Raw genomic sequence first — 22,365 nt, 5'->3', positions numbered from 1 at the left:
CTCCTCAATCACCATCAGCTTTTTTTGTCAGGGGTTCCTTAAGGAGTCAAAGAAGTGGACGGATAAAACGTCAGCAGTACATCTATAAAATGTCGATAGCAACTTGTCTCCTTTTTCTTTGTCTGGATTGTTCATGATTATATTGCAATGATTTCCAAACCATTCTTATTAAAATGACATCACATCAATCATTAATAGTCAATTAAGCGAATTAACGATTCGTCCGGACAGACACGTAACCAGCAGTGGTGGGTTATTCTAAGATTCCAGTAGATATGCTTTGAAATGAATAAACGGAAGGAAAATTGATCATCGCGTGGTAAAATGTTCCTTGGGAATTTTGTCACTGTGTAGTACTGTATGGAACAGGTGTATTGAAAATCAATTAGGTAAATTAATTAGGTAACATCAATAAGGTTTAAATAAATTAGGTACAATAAATTAGGTAAAAACAATTAGGTAAAAACAATTAGGTAAAAACAATTAGGTAGAATTAATAAGGATATCTTGAAAGCTTTAATGAAGGGGAAACTTCCATAGCAATAGCCTCATCACAGTGTGTAGTAATATAGATATAGCAATAGATCGGACCCCCTTTATCTGATAACGAAAAGGACATGAATATCAATTTGAAGGTAAATAAGTTACTAAAATAATGATAACAATAAATTATCTTAAAAGATTGTTCAAAAGACGCACAGGATATTAACAACTTTCACTATAAATTGAAACTGATGCAGTAGAGCCAACAATTGATTAAAACTAACAACTAACTATTGTTTCATATTTGAGAAAAGTGCAAGCCTTTCGGAATGGTGGAACAGTTGTGTTGCCATTACTGATAGTATATATTTCCCTGTTGATAAATCCGACTTTATAGAGTTCAGAATTTCTGTTTTGTTTATCCTTACGGACAAACGTAAGTAGTATTTTATTTGCCATATATTTGATTTTTAAGACGTGTCCAAGCTTGTTGGAAAAGGTCATCAGGCTTGCCATATCTTCTTATGTAAGTCCGTCGGGAGTAATTACAAAACTAATAGGATTAATTCAAAGTTAAGCAGAAGTACAAATGAGCTTGACTCGTCAACTATTTAAAAATGTCATTCACCTGTATTTATAACAACGCTAAAACAGAATGTTTGTTGACTTCTTGCAGCCTGCGCTTTCTAACAAAACAGGGATACTGGCAAAATGATGCGATTAATACAAAAATAAAGGAGGCCACATATGTCGTAAAAGGAACTAAACATATTCAGAGTACATTTTAAAGCCATTGTTTTCACTTAAAAAGTCTTTTGTACAATTACAGAACACCGACTCCCCTCAGTTGGCCCCTTCTAAACGTCATCACTCTCAACATGTCATTATCATCACGTGTAATGTGCTTCTCCCTGCCAACACAAAGTGTCCCCTTATTTATGGTGGGTAGTCTTGCATATGTCAGCTGTACTGTAATTTGTAAACAAAACTCCGCCACCTCCTGCCGACAATGTGTCGTGATCGACATGTCTAGAATCATGTGATGGCAACTGGTGATTTGTCACCATTCGTGTAACACCATTAGTGTGAGCAACATTTCAAGAACTCCATATTAAGAATGGAACATGCAATTGTATAATTTATCTTAATTTGAAATTGAAGAACGATGACGCTATCTTCATCTTATCAGCACCATATTATCTCCTTATTCTATGCACGCATATCTTCATGAGGACAATCCCATCCTATTTTGAGGTATTGGTTTGGTGTTGTATTATTATACAGTTAAAGTATGTGGTTGTTGGATATAGCAAGTTTCTGATGTCCCGAGACCATGTCTATTGTAATACCCCACTTCCAGGAGCCTGAGAAATACCCCACTCCCAGGGCCTTAGTGATACCCCACACCCAGGGCCTTTGCGATACCCACACACCCAGGGCCTAAGTGATACCCCACACCCAGGGCCTTAGTGATACCCCACACCTAGGGGCCTTTGCGATACCCACACGCCCAGGGCCTTTGCGATACCCTACACTCAGGGCCTTAGTGATACCCCATACCCAGGGGCCTTTGTGATAGCCCCACTCCCAGGGCCTTAGTGATACCCACACACACAGGGGCCTTTGTGATACTCCACACTCAGGGCCTTAGTGATACCCCACACCCAAGGGGATTTTGTGATACCCCACTCCCAGGGGCCTTAGAAATAGGCATTGTCAAGGGACACCAGAAACTTGCTATATCTCTCAACCACATACTTTAACCGTTTTATTATACCGATACAAACTGGAGAAATTTTTTTAATAGATTTTCTTTAAAACTATAAGCTGGGAAACAAGCTTCCATGTGATTGTCCCAGCCACCATTTTGATACACTGTAGCTAAGGGGCCAAGGAATAATATGCCTCTATTCATTCAAAGCAGGGAACATTATTTCAAATATTTCCCATAACAAAACTCAATTTTCATTGAGGTAGTCATCATCTGCTACATGGGATATACCACCTGAAGTTCAGCGTAAAATTTTCTTTATAACTGATCGCATTCGGCAGACTGACAACTGTTAATCTCATCAATTGTTTTGTCCCTTGCCTCCAAATAATGCACCAACACTGCCACTGAAACCTTCACTGTTTTCCTAGTGCTGTTTGAATCTTTTTCTTCAAATAGGGACTTCAAATCACTTTCATCTAGCTCCGAAAATCTTGACAGCGCCAGTTTAGTTGACCGGTCGTCTGCAAGTAGGCTCCGCCCACTTGGCTACACTTGTTACTAACGTCATCTTCGGAAACAAGCTCCGCCCACCTCGCGTCTGATTGGCTCGGCGGAAATACCCGAAGATGCAGGTGTGTGTTAGCTCAGGGGTGAGCTAGTGACTAACGCACAGGACTAGCGCACAGCAAAGCGAGGTTAAACAAAAAGGAGGGAAGTAGTCTATTTAACAAGTTAACTTTTATATAAAATAAATAAAGAAGAGGTATGATAATTAACGTCCTATCAACAGCTATGGCCATTTAAGGACGGCATCCACTTGTGCGAGATGCCTGTGTGTATTGGGAGACTGCGATATATTCATGTTTATCTCCTTGTTAGAGCTCGGAACAGATGACGACTTTATACTGCTACCTCACTGAAGCATACTGCCAAATACATCCAGCAGGACAACCCACCCGGTTGTGAGAATATGTGTTCAATCAGCACGTAATCACTGTAGAGGTAAAATCCCTTTAACACTTTGGAGTACTGTTATCGACACCCTTCGTGTGGTGTTACGTCCTCTGTTATAATGGGAAATAGACACCACACAAACACTCATTATTCCACGGAATAGCAGATAGGGTTGTCAGCTCCTCGTTTTAACTTTGAAATATCAATATCTGTTGTTTTAATAAGATACCTTACGTAACCGTCCGTTTTCAGTAGTATTGTCATGATATAAATGTTATACTGAATTATGCTACCATTGTTGTAGACCAAACAGGTGTTATGTTGATTTAGCTTATCCGTAGAATCGTTATCTTGGAAGAGAGTTATGGCCAATCACAGAAAGACTAGAATGGGCGTCATTAATCAAAATGGTGTGGTCTTGTTAACAAATGATGCTTATTTTTACCTAGAGATATTTCATTTTAATGCTTGTAATTATTTTTCCAATTAATATATAACCTCTATCGAAATCAAATTGCAGATACACGTATTCCTGTCGACGACAACCAGTTAGGTGAATTGCTTTTTATGACAGGTATGTGAAAGCGAAAATTATTCTCCTTTCGTTAATGATCGATTCGACCCCAACTTTTTTGAGAGCTTTAATTGATTACATTGTATTCTAATTCATGTTAGTCCAATCTTTTTCTTCTTCTCTTTTTTTTTTTTTTTGTAATTTATATTTTATTCAGTTAAACATATATTATCAACAAACACAAGACATCTACATTTTATGGTCATTCACACCTTTCAGCACTGATGTGTATTTCTATTATAATTTACTACGCACAAGCTTACACACACACATACACACCAACACACCCCCATTCTCGCCCCCCAGAGTCTGCTAAGCTACGCAAGCTACGCTATACCACCGTACTGACCGAGTGACATATGAAACGAAGGGAAGTAACTCTGATGAATGAGAATGACACACCCCACGCAAACACCTTCCCACACACATGAATGTTCTAGTACATATACATACATGTACACAATACTATACACATATACATGTTCATACGTACTACATATAGTCATATACTAACTATTGCATATGACAATGAGCACACATGCTTTACTACACATACATGTACTATTTTGATATCCATCCATTGGCATGTACACACAGCACTTACATGAAAACATATCCACATACCGCACCTACTAAAACTCAAATATACCCATACAAGTGCACACATACTACACATGTTGTATATATTATTGTATACATACATATATAAGAAAATGCATATTAAACACACATTCTGTTTCTATTATCCTGCTATTCATCCATGTACAGACAAACAGACAGACATACACACAGCCAGACAGATACATAAACCAACACCAACCTACTTAGACAGAAAGATACAGACAGACTTAACAGAGACACAGACATATACAGAAAGACTGACAGACATACACACAGACAGACAGATACATAGACTAACAACACCAACCTACTTAGACAAAAAGACACAGACAGACTAAACAGAGACACAGACATATACAAATAAACTGACAGACATATACAGACAAACAGATACATAGACTAACACCAACCTACTTAGACCGAAAGACACAGACAGACTAAACAGAGACACAGACATACAGACAGTATTGACATACATAAATAGAAAGATAAATAGACAAAACAGGGAGAGAAAGGGGAAGGAAAAATCACAATATATTATCAGAGCAACAAAGCAAAATTATTGACCAGTTTAGTGTTTTAGAGCCTAGGAGACATGTCAGTTAAATATATTATGAAATGAAAGCTATAACCTAATTAATTTTTCCCATTTTAGCCATTCGTTTCTAAATCTCTCCTTATACATACCTCCTTTGCTATAAGCTACACATCTTTGTATATTAAAATAGTCCTGTATAGTATTTATTAAAGCATTTAAATTTAAGGACTTATGCAGACAGCGCATTATATATATGTACTGTTTAATTACAATGAGAATTTCATTATCAATTTTACCATTTACATTTTGTGTGAGAAGACCAAATAAAAATGATTCTTTATTAAAACCAAAAGGAATAAGGAGTGTATCTAAAAGAGTTTCAAAGCTAAGAAGAAGATTTTGAACCTCCTTCTTCTTCTCTTTGTCAGGTACGTATATACCGATGACAAATTTAGAATGTTTTATTCATTTCTTGGTCAGACAGAATTGTATGTCGTACACCCATATCACGTCGCCTCTCAGACAACTGTGTTTACATGTTGAAATATCTCCTAACTATAGACAGATCTGACTGTCTGTTTGAGAACATATTGCCGTCGGAAGCTCTATAGGTAGGCAGATCTGGTGTTATGTTTGAGAACATATTGCCGCCCTAAGCTATGTGTCTCCCTTAATGCTTACCCTCATCGCTGCTGGGAAGACACAAAACCGCGATCAATGGAAACGATTAGGATGGTAAAATATGATTGCTTATCTGTTAACAAAATAAGTATATATATATATATATATATATACACCACCAAGGAAATAATACTGTAGCAACAGTAGAAACAAGAAAATTGTCAAAAAGGAGCCCCCAGAGGTTTTGTACGATAATTGGCGCTCTGTGACTCTAATCAACAAGGCCCCTGAGACTGGGGTATCACAAAAGCCTCTGGGTGAGGGGTATCACTAAAGCCCCTGGGTGTGGGGTATCACTAAGGCCCCTGAGTGTGGGGTATCACTAAGGTCCCTGGGTGTGGGGTATCATAAAGGCCCCTGAGAGTGAGGCATTACTAAGGCCCCTGGGAGTTGGGTATCACTAAGGCCCCTCGGAGTGGGGTATCACTAAGGCCCCTGGGAGTGGGTATCACTAAAGCCCTGGGAGTGGGGTATCATTAAGTCCCCTGGGAGTGGGGTATCGCTAAGACCCCTGGGAGTGGGGTATCACTAAGGTATCTGGGAGTGGGGAATAACTAAAACCCATGTGAGTAGGGTATTACATAATGTACTAAGGCTCCTGGGAATTGGGTATGACTAAGGCCCCTTGGAGTGGGGTATCACTAAGGCCCCTGAGTGTTGGGTATGACTAAGGCCCCCCGGGGTAGGGTATGCCTAAAGCCCCTGGGAGTGGGGTATCAATAAGGCCCCTGGGAGTGGGGTATCACTAAGGCCCCTGGGAGTGGGGTATAACTAAGGCCCCTGAGTGTGGGGTATCACTAAGGCCCTGGGAGTGGGGTATCACTAAGGCCCCTGAGTGTTGGGTATGACTAAGGCCCCCCGGGGTAGGGTATGCCTAAGGCCCCTGGGAGTGGGGTATCACTAAGGCCCTGGGAGTGGGGTATTACTAAGACCCCTTGGAGTGGGGTATCATTAAGACCCCTGGGAGTGGGGTATCACTAAGGCCCTGGGAGTTGGGTATCACTAAGGCCCCTCGAAGTAGGGTATCATATTAAGACCCCTGGGAGTTGGGTATCACTAAGGCCCCTGGGAGTGGGGTATCAGTAAGACCCCTGAGTGTGGGGTATCACTAAGGCCCCTGGGAGTGGGGTATAACTAACTTACTGAGTGTATATTTCTAACCAGCCTCCTATAATCATTGCTATCATGTTTGACGAGAATTTTGATTTTGTTTTGAAGTAGTTTGTTAAATCCGAGGCTTTAACATTAACAGTAACATTTCTGTGTTACCTACTTCAATTTTTACCTCGAGCTTTTCTGACTACACACTTAATGTTGTATTTGAAACAGCATACTACAACTTCAGGTGACCTTAAGGTAACCCGTGAAAAATATGTTTTTTAGACACCACAAAGTTGCATAATATGTAAAGAATAATATCAAATATTGAACCTGTATTTCCGATGTTCCCTTCGGTCAGTCAGTTTACATAAGACTTCGGCGTCCAACCTACCGAAGGGATCAGCACTACCGAAACAATATTTGATTGACAACAATATCTGCTTATGTTAACCGGCACCAAGGCACCATCCATGTACGAACCATCTATTTGGATTATATAAACACCTTTGATCGCATAGGTATAACAAATTAGATATAATAGAATTACGACAGGAAATTTGTCTATGTAACCTTCGCATCAGCGTTACATAGCGATACTTTGTGTGCTATAATAATAATCTAATAATATTTATAGAACATGCTGTCATGGCACCTATCAAAGTTAAAACAGAAGGTTGTCGATATAACACAAAAAATATATTTATAGAATATACTGTCATGGCATCTATCAAAGTTAAAACAGAATGTTGTCGATATAATAAAAAAAAATATATTTATAGAATATACTGTCATGGCACCTATCCAAGTCAAAACAGAAGGTTGTCAATATTTATAGAACATACTGTCATGACGACCATCCAAGTTAGAACAGAAGGTTGTCAATATAATCTAAAGATATTTATAGAACATACTGTCATGGCGACCATCGAAGTTAAAACAGAAGGTTGTCAATATAATCTAAAAATATGTATAGAATATACGGTCATGGCGACCATCCAAGTTATAACAGAAGGTTGTCAATATAATCTAAAGATATTTCGGATATAAATGTTCGTACGGGTTTTCAATAAATATACATTTGTTGTAGTGTTCTGTTTAATAAAACATCGAATGTCTTTATCAAATTTTAAAAGCGTTTAGTACGCTATATCACGGATGTTACACAATAAAAGGAGTCCGATTTTCGTGGCAAACCTCACTACACAATAGGTATAGATATTCCCATGGCGCATTAATATTCGTGCCGCATAATCATACATCATTTGTGTTCCTCCGCGAGCACTTAATTGAATAGTTAAATAAACAAATTAACCGTAAGGATTGTCTCCCCTGGGATGCGCACGCAGCACAGCGATGTGTCTTCGTGATGTTATGTCCTATATCATGTAGCAGCTATCAACTCCGATCGATTTCTGTAAATTTCAACTCATATTTTGTGCCGGTACAGAGCACCGTTGACCTTCGCCTGGTTGGACTACTCGGACTATCTATGTACTAGCTTGATTTCTTAACAGAAAAACATGACCCTTCCAAGGGGTTTGAATATTTCCCACTACATGATTTAACGGACGACCAAATCTGTCTGATTTCCTGTATCTGTTACATTGAAATACGGCATCAGTTCCTATTGTTCGCTTTATTGCTAACATTTTCATTATATTTTCGTTAATATCGGTGTGGCTCTAGAGGTAATATTTCTCGAAAATACATATGTCATATTGTTCTGATACGGCCAGGGTACATCAGAGCTGTTCTTCAGAAATCAGCCATCGGAGATAGGGAACTTCCGCCGGGCGTTAGGGAGCATCAACATGGCGTTAGGGAACTTCCGCCGGGCGTTAGGGAGCATCAACATGTCGTTAGGGATTCTCCACCAGGCGTTATGGAAACTCCGCCGAGCTTTACGAAACCTCCGTCGGGAGTGAGGGGCCCTACGCCAGGCGTTAGTATTTGGAGCTTCCACCGGACGTTCGGGTTCCGCCTGGCGTTGGGAGCCTCCACCGAGCGTTCGAGAGTGCTAACTAACACAGCTTTTGCATGGTGGTATCTGAGAATTCAATGCTTGGTGAGGTGAATACAAATTAGTCTTGCTTTGAGTGGTGATTTATCATTTACCAAACATGGCGGTTAATGCCAAAAATGAATTGCCTAGTCAACCAAGTCACGAAATCCCTGGGTTGATTTACTCTCAAAGCATGGCTAAAGTGGCTCAGATACGCATGCGTCAATAATTGTTTCCGTATTCATATTCCACGGCTGCATACTAACATATATCTTACCGTAATGTAATAACATGATATCGCTGTACAGTTAGAACATATTGATTCGCTTTCGTTTGTCGTATTAGCGTTAAATAACACCGAAAATGAATGCTGTCAAGAAATAAATTGACTTGATAAACCTATTTGTATTCATGCAGCGAGAATTTCATCAAGAGAGACAGAAATGCCTATTCATGTATGTGATGATAACACCTTCAAAATAAAACACTCTTGATTAGGTATAAACCTAATTTTATATGATAAGAATAATAACCTAAGTCTAAACCTAAATATAATAACCTAAGTTTACTAGTAGTATACATCATTAATACGAGTAAACAAAAACAATGTGTGCTATCACAAACATACATGTTTATGTATAGATACATCAACAGTGTAATAATACCCATTGTACGAATTACTGCCAGTTTTAACTCCCATTTTATGCTCTAACAATTGATTAATCCTGAGATTTCTGACGTGTTAAGTTTCATATGAGGTATTAAGTAGCAATTACAATGCATTAAACATGATATTGAGTCTATTTATGACAAAATAATTGTTTAGACTGACAAGTGAAAGGCGTTAAGTATGTAAATAACAAGATGGAAATTCTTCTTAACGATTGGATCCTTTACAGTCATCTAAATAGCATACCAGTGATATTTTCGCAAGCCTATAAATTACTACCCTGATGTAATTAAGCAGCTAAAGTGATAAATTGTTAGTATGAATCATGACTATCCATGGACCTTGCTTTAGATATTTCGGCAAAACATTTGAAAAAAAATCATGTAGATCGCCTATATTGCGAAACATTACTAAGCCGTTATAGTACACAATTGGGGCAATTGTTTGACAGGATTTGACTTGATAACAGCATCAACATATGGAAATGAAAATGGCGGTTGAAAATTATATCACATAAAAAATGTAAATATGACACATAGGGACGTATTTCAATTAATACAAATACTCCTATTTAGATGACACATCTGGAATTTCTTTTAGATACGAAAAGATGATGAAACCGGTACATGGTAACATTCTTTTCGTTCGTTAATGTCTTGTACTCGTTTCTTTGTCTTGCTTCTCCTGTTGTTTTCTCTTGAACCTTCTCGTCATCATGTGATTCTGATTGTGGTGCGGACTTCACACCCCGGACGAACAAACACTTAAAATTCTGTGATGATCTTAGCGGTCAAAAGACCATATCGTCAATATGTTACACTGAGCAAATATGAGGAATTAGGACGAGTCAAGCAATGAGCATATCATCAATGTTATATCGTGATTTGTCTTCACGGTACAGCTGTGTAGTCATGTAGATGACACGGATTCACTCTGTTATGCACCTAATCAATTCAAATTGGTCTTTATTTAAGGGAAACCTGAGCAGACAAACACATGTAAATTTCAACCTAGTCTGGACCATCTGTCCTCAATAACCACTGTTTAAAGCTGCATATTACATAATGTGGACAAATGTTATCACACGTTTCACGTTCATGTTTGTACATCATAATATCTCATTTTTGTACATCATAATATCTCATTTTTGTACATCATAATATCTCATTTTTGTACATCGTAATATCTCATGTTTGTACATCATAATATCTCATGTTTGTACATCATAATATCTCATTTTTGTACATCATAACATCTCTTTTTTGTACATCGTAATATCTCTTTTTTCATCATCATAATATCTCATTTTTTACATCGTAATATCTCATTTTTGTACATCATAACATCTATTTTTTGTACATCGTAATATCTCTTTTTTTGTACATCATAACATCTTATTTTTGTACATCATAACATCTCTTTTTTGTATATCATAACATCTCTTTTTGTACATCATAATATCTTTTTTTTGTACATCATAATATCTCTTTTGTACATCATAATATCTCATTTTGTATATCATAACATCTCTTTTTTGTACATCGTAATATCTCTTTTTTGTATATCATAACATCTCTTTTTTGTACATCATAATATCTCTTTTTTGTATATCATAACATCTCTTTTTTGTACATCATAATATCTCATTTTGTACATCATAATATCTCTATTATGTACATCATAATATCTCTTTTTTTGTACATCATAATATCTCATTTTTGTACATCATAATATATCTTTTATGTACATTATAATATCTCTTTTTTTAATCTCTCCTCTCCTAACCCTGTCGGTTTAGAATAGGCACGTTCATTTATAACGTAAAGCTTCTATAAATAAAAATATTCTACAGTGAAAGAAGAGAATTCAACAGTTTTATGAAAGCTGATGAGGCCGTACGGACCAATTATGTTTCTATCAAATATCTATCGAGATATACAAAATGTAGGCCGACAAATTCCGGATAAGTAAATAAGGCCGTTCCGAACTTGTGATTATAGCGCCATTAAATCGTCTAGACAGCACTATATTAGTATTAGTTATGGCCATCAGTTCACACCTCTAGCGACGAGCGGAGTGTTATGGCCGGTCCTAACACCTCTCTGATCAGGTGTTCTTGTCAGTCTCTGTATAAACTGCTGGGATAGCGTTCCGATCTATCATAGACTCTTATATTGATACAACCTCACAGTCATAATGTGTATTTAATGTAAGTAAGTGTAGTTTGATATCTGATTCCGGGAAGGTTTGGCTTTGGTAACTTCACGACAGGTTTTGTTTACAGCAGCCAATATTCAAATAACCAAGGTCGTAACCATAGTGTTAAGGTAGCCACTTGATTGTAATATAACGAAATATCTATTATTTATATAAACAAAATTGGAGATATTTTCTTTTATGTTTGATTTGATTTAAACTATTTTATTTGTCAAAACACAGAAAGTTGGATCTTTTCCGTGAAAAAAGATATCTTTGGCAAACAAAATCACGAATAAATCCACGTCAATCATGGATGTTTGGTGTCAATATTCTGTTGTTATGACTTTACATGGCGTGGGTATACCATACCTATCCTCGTCTTTCTTAGAGGGAAATTGTGTCAACGTATACTGTCCCATGATATAGCTTTACCTGACCATATATGTCCTTGTCTTTGTGAGAAAGCAATTGTTAGGACAATTGGAGCTAGAATGTAGCCAATGTATTAAAGACAACATAATGTCCCACTTAACTACTACAAGTACTGGTACAATAATTGATACCACCATTAAAAAGTCTACCAACACCGTCAAGTGCACTCTACCGCTGCCGAAACAATCAACCCATTCACTGCTATGTCCGCTAGACAATGTCTAGACTTAAAATACAGCTTCATGGAACTGCAATATCATTTTCTCCGAAACGTACGCGAGCATAAAAGGCGATTTGTAGGATTGTATCTGTTCAGAATTGGTTTTTGGTCTTTTGTATGCAATCTGCCTGTCTTTGGTAATTACCCTAAGTTCCGGCACTAAAGAAATGATGCTATTGAAGTCGGCACTCAGGTCTCAGGTAATGTCTTTGTGTTAATGATAATATTCTTCAAAGAACAATGTATAGTTAGTAAGACATGTAGGCCATGTTAGAAGGCACATTATTCACAGTTGTTCGCCAAACTTCATTGACAAGTAAATAAGTTAAACTATTTATGATAAAGTAAGGTTATTTATATATATTAATCCTGACTGTTAGAAGTGTCCACTCATTTCTCTAACATACATCGATGGCCTATCGAGGGATCGTCAACGTGGTCGTTTCACATATCAGCTAGTGATAAGACACCTTAAAAAGTTTGACATCAAGTTCGAAAATAGTGTGACGAGATGGTAAAAATGAAATAGAATCAAATAAGCCTACGAGAGGGTATGATGTTCTGTAGTTGAAACGACTACGCTTTGGTGTCAGGACTCGGACTACTTATGTCAGTGCTAGTACGCTTCACATTAGTCATTAGTCTGATGCAGATGATAGTGTAGTCATCCAAACAACCTACTCTTCAATATCGTATTTGTTGTGTTATATGACTTCTATCTTTTTTGTGATTTCTGATTATTAATTATACCAGGAAACCATCTAGGATTTAAAGTCCTCCGGAAAAGAAAAGTTAATGCCATTGTTCCTACGAAAGACTTTCCGATAGTGTCAATTTGTTTAACATTAAAATATCATGGATTTCATTTACCAAATATGAAGATGGAAATGGTATAAAACACTGAATTATTATGTAATATTCCAGGAGTAATACATAAATATTATTGTCTCTTCAAATATATCTCTTAATCGCGGAGGATTTAACAAAACAGGTAGAGGAAGTATGAGGCCTGAACACCAACTGATCGTCTCCATTGATTATGTTATAATTGAAGGTCCCCCAGACGAGGTTCGGCGGGGAGGGGTGTGAATAACTCAATGTTCATTCCATAAGGAGGTATTCTGAGGTGTTGACTCTATCCAAAATCGATAAAAGAACGCCATTTTCTGTACCGGTCTCGGGTTGGATCGACGACTGGAGCCCGTCATTATCGGATATGTTTGAATACCAATCTACTGTATTTCGTTTGTTCCAAATTCAATTAGAAACCAAAAAGCACCTTACCTACAGACGTCTATTTATCTCGTATATGACTACATTAACGGTATACTTTGTATGCCAAATACCATCTCATCTATTTGTACGGTCGGCAGTGTCAAATCTAATTTTCGAATTATCATCTTACCGATATTCCAAAAGTGGACTTAATGCCGCTGGGTGGGTAATGAGGACGCCAGGCAGAGGTAGCGAACATATCGCCGAGGGTGCCTGGGTTCCCTTGTGTAGATTTCGATATGTAGGGGACACACATTCCATCTTTTAGAATTTACCAAATACATACATTTCATGGGAAGTACTTTGCAGGAAATTCCAGGAAACGCGTCAGTACTTTGGGCAGTGTTTTAAGTGTACTATTGTAAAGTGGTCAGTGTAGGGTAAGTCTGGACCACATTCGGACATTTTCGGAGCCATCTAAAAATAATATCGAAAAAAAAAGATAGGTAAAACGTTGGCATGATACATGAGTTATAATAAATACAATAACATGATTTAAAAACAACAACAATGTATAGAATACGAACGGATGTAGTGAGCGTAGCAAGGCGTCAATCGACACGTTTTCCTTCTCCTAGATGTATGAATATTGCGGCCAAACACACGAAGGCTCAATATACATATGTACGTTATTGATTTAAAAGGTGAATTTTATATAAAATTGTTAACCTTTCTCTTCTTGACAATTCGACAGTAATTTCCCTTGCCAACAAAATTCCCTTTCCTACAGCACAAACTCTTTCACCTTGACTCATATTCCTCATACGTTTTTATTTTGGTTTCAAATTGTTTTTATTCTTCAGCAATATCGTCGCGATGCCATGGTCTTTACTCTGGGTTTACCCCTCTTCCAGCAAGTAAAATATTCTATAGGTGTGGAAAATTCCATTACGGTTTTGATATCACAAAAGCTTCATGTTTCTTTAAAGTCCGTTTTTACCTGTCCGGATCAATTAGAGTATCTTATTATCTGTTAATGCCACTCATACATTATTTATTTAACAGATAAGCATTAATGTATATTAATAAATATATAAATATATCTTTCATTTCAAGTAATTTGTTTGCACGTTTGGTATAATCCACTTAGATATCAGAGACTTGAAGAGTGAAGGAAGAGATTCCGCGGCGCTGGTTAAACTGTTGTTTCATTATCTGTTTTATTTCCCAAAGGAACGGCTTATACATAATTTATACGCTACTAATACCTCTGAAAAGGTTTGGTTACTGTGTTACAATATGCTTTAAAACAATATGGATTTATTGCAGAAAGTAATTTTCCTTTCCGCCACCTCCGAGAGTTTAAATGTTTGTAAATAATAATAAAATGAAATATAAGTCGACATCAATTAACCGATTCTACTGTTTTTGACATATACATATAAATAATTTGTCTGTGAACTTCAGGAATAGCCGAGAGGTACAGTATGTTTAAGTATGGAAGCTCTGAGGAGCTGTAATTTCATCCTCTCTGGTTCTATATTTTATTTCGGAAAAAATCACTTTTTGTTGGCGTATGGATTATGTTTGAAATGCACACAATATCTATTGTTTGATAAATGAAATTTTAACAATGTCACTCATTAAATAAGTAAATTCTACTCACGTGTATCTTTCGACCACTACCTGGTGGTCTTCTTCAGCCCTACCTGTGGTCAGTCAGGGGCCACAGAGACAAATCTGGTGTGTGGGATTCAGTCACGTGACCCATATCTATTGTGTTCTAGTTGTCAGTACGATCCATGTTCTTGGTTGAAATCGCTGCTCCAGTCATCTTCCTCTGGAAACTACCCTTCATACATCCTGGCCCCTCCAACCTGTATGATAAATTTACCCTATACCTTCTATACTCAGCCAATAGCCTAGGTAATGACCTAGATGATCAGAAAAGGATAGCTTGTAACCTTCATTTTATTTGCTTACCTTTATGATTTTTAAGGCCACTACACAGATTGTGCATTATATATTTCTTTTAGAAAAGGCATTTGATTGATAAAACACCCGATTTAATTTCACACATATTAACCTTTTTTTTTTACTAAAATCAGTCTCCAGTCTACACATACCTGTGTGCAGACAAAGTGTAGTGGATCGTAGAAAACGAAGAAAATGTCCACTCTGATGTAAGGTAATCATACATAACATATCCCGACAACTGTTCCATGGTATTAGAGATAACACCATCCCTTCCTCCTCCCCCCCCCCCCCCCAAGCCTTGTCATATTCAAGAATAACTTTTTGATTCATTTACTACAATTGATGTTTTCCATCAGATCATTAAAATCCTTTCTAAATACAGACACAAGCAGATTTTCATTTGTCGATGTAGCTCCTCGAAAATCCTTCACATTAAAGCATACTATATATATATTATTTAACTGATATGTCAAAACACTTTAAATTGATGGTGGTTGTAAATTTAAAATTTCGGATAAAATGTGATAAAGAGTATTCCCATGCTTAAGTCTGGCTATACCAGTACCACCGTTAGGTGTTAACCGGAGACTCTCTTCCCATACCAATATCTCCTGGTTATTTAATCCGTCTGCAATTCATTTAAAATACTTTATATTTCGTGAAATATCTCACTCAATCAAATGACTGAAAATCTCTATTGAAAGTTTACATTTATCAAACGTTATTTAAATTTCCCAGAGGATTGATTTTACGTAGGCCCTTTTCCATTTTAATGATATTAGTATGACAGAAGTACGAATAACCTACAGGGTAACGAACTGTATTAATCTAATCGAGTTTGGAGATTGGAGCCATGCTTTCTCTACTCAGATATCCGAATCGGGTATACTGTTTATTACGATTGTCCTTCATCAATTAGAGTTGTCTGCTCGTTAAATGGAATTATTTCAGTTGGTGAATTGAGTGTGAATATTTGTCGTCCATCAAGGAATTTGACACAAATATATATTGTACGCGACAGCCTAGTCGACAGATTGATCAGTAGTTGATAGGGTTTTATACTTATAATAGAATTGCACAAATTATTCTGTCCAAATCTGGTGATTTCTTCGTCTGTTCATGTTAATAACAAATATAAACTGTACAAATGGTATATCTATTTTTCACAGTTCCATTTACCATTCGCTTTGTGAAAGAGCTGTATCGAGAATCAAAACGTTACAGTTAACCTTGCATTCTTTAAAGCAGCTACAACTGTAAAAATCACTGTTCGACAATGTCATTATGTGTAATATTTTCAAAAAATATTTCATATAACTAAGAATTCTCCTTAATTACGGAAATCAAAAGTGTCCGCAATTCTGTTTTGTAAATAATTAAATGAGTGCGAAACTAATTAGGTAAGTAGATTAACCTGTGTTCTTACAGTGAGAACATTTCTGTAACGGACTATAACTCCCTATCAACAAACCTTAAAATGTAAATAGAGGTTACACCACGAGTGGTTGTTCGATATGGAATTTATTTCACACGAGTAAGTTATTTTAAAAATAACTTACGAGTGGGAAATAAATTCCATATCCAACAATTTCGAGTCGTGTGACCTGTTTCTACCACAATAATATCGGCTTGAATCAAAGGGAAACGTGGCCAAAGTGTACCGGTGACGTCCGGGACCCGATGATGTGACGTCATTAGATTATTGATGACGTCAATAACAATTGCAGCTTGGGTCAAAGTTCACCGTGTTAGCCAATCGAAATGCGTACAGAGTTTATACCACGTGTGGTATAAACAGATTGTTAATCAACAGCTGTAATGATTAACTGATGGTCTGAGAGTTGAATAACACAGGGTATTGTGGTAGAAATAGAGGTTACACAACGAGTGGTTGTTGGATATGGAATTTATTTCACACGAGTAAGTTATTTTTTAAAAGTTACAAAAGACACGAGCTTTAGCGAGTGTTTTTTGCAACTTTTAAAACATAACTTACGAGTGTGAAATAAATTCCATATCCAACAATTTCGAGTCGTGTGACCTGTTTCTACCACAATAATATCGGTTTGAATCAAAGGGAAACGTGGCCAAGTATAATTTCGCGTATGCAAATAAAGTGTGCCGGTGACGTCCGGGACCCGGTGATGTGACGTCATTAGATTATTGATGACGTCAATAACAATTGCAGCTTGGGTCAAAGTTCACCGTGTTAGCCAATCAAAATGCGTACAGAGTTTATACCACGTGTGGTATAAACAGATTGTTAATCAACAGCTGTAATGATTAACTGATGGTCTGAGAGTTGAATAACACGGGGTATTGTGGTAGAAATACATGTATCGGTGTAAGGAATGATTCTTGTTTTTTTTATCGTAATTGTTGTATAAACTGCTTTTTTTACAGAAAGTTTAACATGATGCATTTAAGATATCTGTAAAACAAATGCAGTTTTCACACCAATAAATGATAAAAAACAAGTATTATTCCTTAATTATGTCGGTATTATTTGTTATCATTGATAGATGTTAGCTAGACTATACAGCAATACAAACGTAAAACACGATTTAGATTAAATAGCATATGCCGAAAAATATCAACGAGCAAATATTAAGGGATGGAATTCTTGCAAATTACGTTTGTAAATATTTTTCTATGAACTCGACTGGGCAGGTGTTCTTACGGCGAACTATAAACCACGGTGAGATGATTTATAAGGTACATGTATCTCGTCATTCCTCTCAACTTAACTCTTAAATCGCATATTGCTATGAAAACCCCCACAACAGAGTATGGGAAATCTAAGGTATTATTATAACCGACAGATAAATTTACTACACTAATCTTAAACTCAACAATTCAACATGCGACTGCTTAATTTAGAGACTGTTTAATTAATTGGCTTTGTCTAATTCGGAGAGACAGCACAGTTTCCAATTAGAATTCAATTTAATTAATGTTTCCAATTGTGTAACTCATTACAAGGTTCAATTCCCAGAGGACTTTTGAATAGTTTCCTCGGAAATTGGGAATAAATATTGAAAATACATTTCCGTGAGCGAAGCAGCAGGCTATCACCGTTTGGTGGTAAAAAACCAAGGCTACCTTGCCTTCGTATTCTAGGACAGTGAACTACATGAAAAATACATGTTCAGCAATCAGGCGTTTGGTGGTATTACAAACTATTAAAGTCATTATCTAAAGGAACTGGTACTTGTCCAGGTCATTGTTCATCCTACCACAGCACCATAGACTTGTTAGAGTCTGTAATACCGTATGTCGTTTAAAGTATTTGTAATATTCATCATATATCTAATTGTCATATTAAGTCATAGGGTTTACAATATTCACGGGAAACACATATGTCCTGTTTTTTAAGGGAAACTACTCTCAAGTTTAATGAATTAATTTTTAAAAATGTCTTACATGTACATTGTTTTCAGTGTCATAATTGTAATTAAGGAGGATAATTGCTTTACGCAAACTCATTATTAAAACAGACGATATTTTGTGAGATAATATCGCAGTTTCTAAGATGTTAATGAAATGACCTTTAGTATCTAGCCATGGAATATTCTATATCGATATAGTAGGAGGACATCATCGGATGGCGGAGCTTGATATTCAAAGCTTGAAAAGGTCTTCACAGTGTGTTCATTGTGTAGGGGAGAGGAGATGTGTTCTGGAATATTTCAGAGTTTAAAAAACAAACAAACTGAAAGAGTAGGGAACAAAAGGCTTTGTGGTGATGAAAGAACGTGTATTAATACGTACACCTGTTTCATGTTTATAGCCTATAGCATAACTTTTCCACGACCATGTCGAAATAATCGTCGAACATCTCGCAACACATCCCAATCCCCCAACCGCCGCCTTATGCCAACATTATCCCTATGGTTTGCTTATTTATCACTACTGACTTTAAATAAAGTTTCTCCTATCTTTATTTATATAAGTAGTCTGTAAGTCGATTATTTGTACCGGTGATAAATACAACGTTAACACAGTTGGTATACTATGATACACGGTTAACAATGTATTTGATATTTTAAGGCAAAGCAAATTCTCAAATGAACTTATTTAAAAGTCACGCATAAATTCATTACCTCATTTTTTTTTTTTACAGAAAGACAATAACCGACCATATGCTGTCATAGTCTGCCATGATTTTCCTCCGACGAAAAATGCCTATCCTCAGAATGGCCCTACACAGCCCCGACATATCTCACATAGATCATCAGAAAACATCACAGCCCTCGAACTGACCGCGCCCAGTTGATAACAGCATTGAAAGAAAATATAACCTTGATGCGATCGAATAAACACTCTTATAAGTTCAATACAAAAGTGAATCCATGCAGGAATTCGTGCAAGAGGTGCCCACACCAGGTACGGATGTGTCAATCAAATGAGTGTACAGGTGGGTCCGACTCGAAGTGACTACTGACAACATAAGTGACAGAAGTGACTACTGACAACATAAGTGACAGAAGTGACTACTGACAACAGAAGTGACTACTGACAAAAGTGACAGAAGTGACTACTGACAACATAAGTGACTACTGACAACATAAGTGACAGAAGTGACTACTGACAACATAAGTGACAGAAGTGACAACTGACAACATAAGTGACAGAAGTGACTACTGACAACATAAGTGACAGAAGTGACTACTGACAACAGAAGTGACTACTGACAACATAAGTGACAGAAGTGACTACTGACAACATAAGTGACTACTGACAACATAAGTGACTACTGACAACATAAGTGACAGAAGTGACTACTGACAACATAAGTGACAGAAGTGACTACTGACAACATAAGTGACAGAAGTGACTACTGACAACATAGATGACTACTGACAACATAAGTGACAGAAGTGACTACTGACAACATAAGTGACTACTGACAACATAAGTGACAGAAGTGACTACTGACAACATAAGTGACAGAAGTGACTACTGACAACATAAGTGACAGAAGTGACTACTGACAACATAAGTGACAGAAGTGACTACTGACAACATAGATGCCTACTGACAACATAAGTGACAGAAATGACTACTGACAACATAAGTGACTACTGACAACATAAGTGACAGAAGTGACTACTGACAACATAAGTGACAGAAGTGACTACTGACAACAGAAGTGACTACTGACAACATAAGTGACAGAAGTGACTACTGACAACAGAAGTGACTACTGACAACATTAGTGACAGAAGTGACTACTGACAACATAAGTGACAGAAGTGACTACTGACAACATAAGTGACAGAAGTGACTACTGACAACATAAGTGACAGAAATGACTACTGACAACATAAGTGACTACTGACAACATAAGTGACAGAAGTGACTACTGACAACATAAGTGACATAAGTGACTACTGACAACATCAGTTACATTACACAGACTTTTTATTTACATTATCAGTAAGAGTAGACTTGTTCCGTTATGTTGATATCAGACTTTGTACATTCAGGTGATCATAAGTTGTTAATTACATAATTTAATTATGCGGTTCTATTTTTGCCGAGTATACATGAGTCACCAATAATTACATCCTGTATTACATTACCCTGAATGGAATTGTTTCTAAAGAAATGTCAAAAGACGGAGAAAATTATCTGTAGAAGTCTTTCTAATGAAGAGTGTTTGGTTTCATAAGGAATGTTTGTTGAAATGTCAGATAGAATGTTTTGGGTTACTATGTAACAAACCAACAGCAGGACGCTAATGCAAGTCTGTTCACGAAATTGACGATGAAAGCTATTTTTACCGCCCTCCCTCCTCCTGCATACTGGAACGTTAACGTAAAATACTCAATGATTAATTCTTAAGCCACTTTCTAATTTTGCTCTTTTAGATAAAGATCTATCCAACTAGCTCAATCAGCTGATCTTTACCTTATATTTTTTCTAGCTTCCCTATGTTGGGTCGAAGGTAAGAAGCAACTGTGCGATGCAAAAATGATCCCACAAATAGCCTGAACCGACAAAGACGTCATACTACTTACCTCCGGTCAGAGATCATTATCTGGGTTTTATAGCATGATTTGAGATTGGTAACACTTCGGTTTCCTGACGACCCAATTCTTGCAAGTAACATGTATATAGTTCGATGTCCGTATGACCGAGTTACGCCAACTAGAAATACAACAGTAGAGTTCTGGTTACCATAGACTTACAACAATATAGTCCTGCTTACTATATACTTACAACAGTACATTCCTGGTTACCATAGCCTTACAACAGAAGAGTTCTGGTTACCATATATTTACAACAGTAGAGTTCTGGTTACCATACACTTTCATCAGTAGAGTTCTGGTTACCATACATTTACAACAGTTGAGTTCTGGTTACCATACATTTACAACAGTAGAGTTCTGGTTACCATACATTTACAACAGTAGAGTTCTGGTTACCATACATTTACAACAGTTGAGTTCTGGTTACCATACATTTACAACAGTAGAGTTCTGGTTACCATACATTTACAACAGTAGAGTTCTGGTTACCATACATTTACAACAGTAGAGTTCTGGTTACCATACATTTACAACAGTTGAGTTCTGGTTACCATACATTTACAACAGTAGAGTTCTGGTTACCATACACTTTCATCAGTAGAGTTCTGGTTAGCATACACTTTCATCAGTAGAGTCCTGGTTTCTATAGACTTACATCAGTACGGGTCTGGTTACCATAGACTTACATCAGTACGGGTCTGGTTACCATAGACTTACATCAGTACGGGTCTGGTTACCATAGACTTACATCAGTACGGGTCTGGTTACCATAGACTTACATCAGTACGGGTCTGGTTACCATAGACTTACATCAGTACGGGTCTGGTTACCATAGACTTACAACAGTACGGGTCTGGTTACCATAGACTTACATCAGTACGGGTCTGGTTACCATAGACTTACATCAGTACGGGTCTGGTTACCATAGGCTTACATCAGTACCGGTCTG

The sequence above is a fragment of the Pecten maximus genome, chromosome 14 (genome assembly GCF_902652985.1).
Source record: "Pecten maximus chromosome 14, xPecMax1.1, whole genome shotgun sequence".
Classification (NCBI taxonomy): Eukaryota; Metazoa; Mollusca; class Bivalvia; order Pectinida; family Pectinidae; genus Pecten; species Pecten maximus.
Note: the sequence above shows the minus strand (reverse complement) of the source record.